The sequence below is a fragment of the Hipposideros armiger genome, unplaced genomic scaffold (assembly GCF_001890085.2).
Source record: "Hipposideros armiger isolate ML-2016 unplaced genomic scaffold, ASM189008v1 scaffold_2, whole genome shotgun sequence".
Classification (NCBI taxonomy): Eukaryota; Metazoa; Chordata; class Mammalia; order Chiroptera; family Hipposideridae; genus Hipposideros; species Hipposideros armiger.
The window spans coordinates 673,381-677,664 of record NW_017731352.1 but is presented as its reverse complement, the minus strand read 5'-3'; the positions used below and the strand labels follow the sequence as shown (position 1 = coordinate 677,664).

General features: G+C 36.5%; 1 non-coding gene across 1 annotated transcript; it reads left to right on the top strand.

Annotated features, from left to right (window-relative positions):
• The first annotated feature begins 3,567 nt into the window (after positions 1-3,567).
• TRNAI-GAU (transfer RNA isoleucine (anticodon GAU)) lies at positions 3,568-3,641 on the top strand. Its single transcript has one exon. It is a non-coding gene; the product is annotated as a tRNA-Ile (tRNA).
• Positions 3,642-4,284: the final 643 nt, after the last annotated feature.

Genomic DNA, 4,284 nt, shown 5'->3' with positions numbered 1-4,284 from the left:
TTGAACATGTTTTTGCTAATGAGATAGACAAAGAAGGTATTATAGAGATACATGATAAAATTTAAAAAGACTTGCAAACAATAAAAAATTAAAATAATAAATAAAAAGATGCAGTTTCTGATTCCTTGGTTACACTTTTCAGTATTACAGGACATAAAATTCCCCAAAAAAATATATTTATTTGGCTCTTCTTGCTGTTAATCATAGGTGCTTATAAAAAAAAAATGGATGTCTAGAATCTATACACATTCTTCAGGAATCACTACAATCTGGTTTAAAACATTCCTGGAAGAGTTATAAGATTTATGATAGTGATTCATTGCTGTCTTACAGCTTCAGGCATCATGTCTTATGATGAAAAGCATATATTTACTCATAAAGAAATAACAGTACTTTATAAAATAGCCATTTTATAAGCAATACAGTGGATTGATCCAATCAGAGGTGTGATTATCAATATAAAATATCTTTGACATAATTCACTTAAAATCGTTACAGAGCCTTAATGGTTTCTATGCAGTAAAAACTCCTATATCTCTCTTCGATCGTCTCACTACTGTCTCAAACATGGAATAGCTTTACCAAGGGTTGCTAGCTAATCAAACCACACTCAAAATATACAATATCTACAATAAAAAAGATAATGTTGAAATTTTCATAAATTTGGAAAAATCTCAGGCTAGGAAACCATCTAAGCCAGGTGAAAACCCCAATGTTTACATGGAGCAGGGAAGTGATGAAATTGGGAGACGTGAACTGCATTGTTCTGTGACAAACAGGATGTTCTATGTGCCATCTCAAGGGACAATAGCTACTTTCCTCGGCAGTCTTGTCATTTATAAAGGTCAGTAAGCACCCCATTGCCAGATCTCCCAGTGNATATCCATATTTTATATATATATATATATATACATATATATATATATATATATATTTGAAATGCATATTGTTGTTAGTCTTGTTTCCACCCAAATTAAATGCTGGTGGAAAAATTTATAAAAGTGGTAGCACAATTGTAGCATCTAATAAAGACATTATCCACTGGTATTATAAACATATTTCCTGTATATAATTAGTGTAGCTTCATTACAAAATCATTTGGAAACTACCTTCCATAATTCCTCTACCCTAATACAGCCCCTCTCAGCTCTTCAATCTTTCTGCAAGTAATGAACATATTATACAAGGAAGTAGTTTTTAGCCCTCACTTACCAGCCTACCCCTGTCACAGAGCTGCCCTCCTCCTAGCAACAGTATGATAAAAATTCTCTTTGAGATAAACAACTAAAGATGTTTTTAAATGAGCCATCTTCATATAATTGCCCAATGAGTGCAATCGTTTCAATAATTCTAACTGAATTTTCTCAATTGCAAAGACTGATATTCCTTATCAAAATTAAGAAAAAAAGGGAAAAAACCATTTTATGGCTACAGAGAAATAGAAATTGAACTTCTCTCTCTGTACACTTTACTCCCTCATGGACAGCAGGAATACAGTGAACGGCGTTTCTCTCTGTTAATGTGCCCTGAAATTCTTCAATACATGCAAATAGGCTCGCTCCAGCAGACCACTGGGAAATATCATCTATATACATTTGTGCCACTAGTTCTCATATACATCCCTCAGTGCCCCTGGTTAATAATATGATATTTCCCTAGATAATGAAAGGCATAGAGCCATGACCCTGTTAAGCAGAAGGATAGCGTGACAATGTAAGTTCTGATCTGCCATGAAGACAGGGTACACTAGCCTCTCCTTTGCAGCAAATTCAAGTGTGTAGGTGGTTGGAGAGGCCTCGGTTAGTCAGAATCTGACTGCCATCTCTGAATTTTGTCAGGAGTTGATCTGTGGGTGTCCAAGCTGGTTGGTGCTCTAAAGACTGAGTGTGAGAGGATCTTTGCTCTTTCCTCTTTCCTCTCTCCATCAGTGAAAGGGGAACTACACACAGGAATTAGAGTAAAAGGATCCAGACTCAGATTTCATCCCGTCACTTCATGGCAGGCCACTTTCTCTTGCCAAACCTCAATTTCCCCATCTGAGAAATGGGAACAACACTAATGCTCACATCATGGGGTTGTTGTAGGAATCTAAGGAAACAACGTAGCTTTAAGTGTTGTATAAACTCTTTAGGATGTTGTACACTTTCATTATTGAGAACATAATTATGATTTATTAATGTTAGCATACTAGGTTCGGGCTGTTGTTTTCTTGGCATGTTTGGAAATAGAAAAATCTGAAAATAATCCCTATTGATCTCATAACAAGCACAGAAATATAAAACTGAAACTCCAGTCACTTGTAATTAAGCGGCTGTGTTCTCTCTAATTTTTAGAGTACAATACAATATTGTAACTCTTTACTTTTATTAACTGCCAAAATCAATCTCAGAACCCGTTTTCCCAATACTCTGAAATAAAAAGAACAGGATTTTTTTCCCTGAGACGCACAGATGTGGTTTCATCTACATGCATGCATTTCAAAGGCATTATTTAAGCCATAGCACATATAATGAACAAACTGTAATCATATCTTTGTCCCAACTCAATTACAAAATGAACTCATAACTTAGAGCCCGGCAATAAATATCTATGTCCAATTTTAGGCTGATCGTTAAATATGGGTCACACTAGGAATCTGTTAAATGAAAGAATGTTAAAATTCACTTACATCACTTAGAGCATATTGATTCTGATGACAATCCACATAAAGCAAGTGGTACATCTACAGAGACAACAGCATTTCAGGAAAATTCCACTCATCTCCCATGAATTGCTGGCTGCGTTCCCTTTATTTCTGCATATCCCCTCCCCCCTTTCTCTGTCCATAGGTGCCCTTTCTTCAGCGACACCCCTTCTTTTCTCCTCGGACATTGGTGTTCACTTCCTTTCATCATCATCTTCCTACCTATGCAATCCTACTCTCGGGAAAGAAGTGGAATCAATTATTTACATATAAGTATGCTTAGTGATAAGGCTTCAAAAAATTATAAATCCCAGGGGTAAATGCATTTTAATAGACAATGCTTGTTAATCTAATAAAATTATCCTTTACTGAGAACCCCTGCATAAAAATATACCTGTTTTAAGATGTTAGGAGCTCTGTTATTTTAAACAAGTGAGTCATTATTTAGCACTCTACTTCTTTATCGGTGAAACAAACTGAGCTACATGCATTTTTCTAATATTCAACCATCTTTTAAATCTAAAACAAATGACAATTTCATGTGATGTAACTCAACAGATTAGAGGTTATATACATAAATACCTCTATAGGCTAGGTAGGAAGCATAAATGTGTCAAGTAGGTAGTTGTGAAAAACTAGAGAATAAAGGAGTCTACAGCAATGCCTCATCTGAAGAGGTTCAGACTAAAAACAGATGAACAAATAATCAAAAACTACTCTGCCAATCAAACTAAACAGTGCTGAGTTGAGGGTTGGTGGACCGCCAGTTTGTGAACGCCCAACTAGAGGCTTATAGAGATTCCCTCCAGCTCCAGCTTTCTGTGATTCTACAAAGTGCCTCTGGTTAGAGACGAGGAGTTCTTAAAAATATTAACTTGGGGTGTGGCTGGTTAGCTCAGTTGGTTAGAGCATGGTGCTGATAACACCAAGGTTGCTGGTTCGATCCCTGCATGGGCCACTGTGCATTGCACCCTCCCTAAAAGAGTCAACTATTGCCATTGTAGCATGAAAGCAATGTGTAACCAATGCCCATGGCTGTTCCCCAATAAATAAATAAGCAAATAAATAAATAAATATATTAACTTGGCTTTTCTGCAACCATTGAGACATGACAGAGGAGCTATGTTAAAAGCTGGTAACTACAACAAGCAACAAGCACCATTCTGCTACTGCCCCTGTAAAGACCAGCCCTCAACCAAGAGCTGCCATGATTAGGAAACTAGAAAGCAAGAAAATGACAAGTCAACATGAATAGAAAGGGACAGTCAATAAACTCCCAAATTTTCATCAGGACTGATAGAGAGGTTGCGGAACTCTACTTTGTGTTCTCCGTTCCAGAAAATGACACATTTCTCATCAGCAGTCATCAAAAATTAGTAAGGCAAACATTATGTACTATCATTTATAAATACAAGTGATTCTGAATTTTAAAAATAGAAAAAGAAAAAAACCCAAAGGCTTTCTGCCACTATTTGAACAGTATCTTTATGGATCTTACACATATCGTTTTAGAAGAGCTCCAGTTCCCCATCCTTCGCATTCGCTAGACAACAGACAGAAAACCCAAGCCACGCAAGAGTGCAAATGCCACCGTATGACTT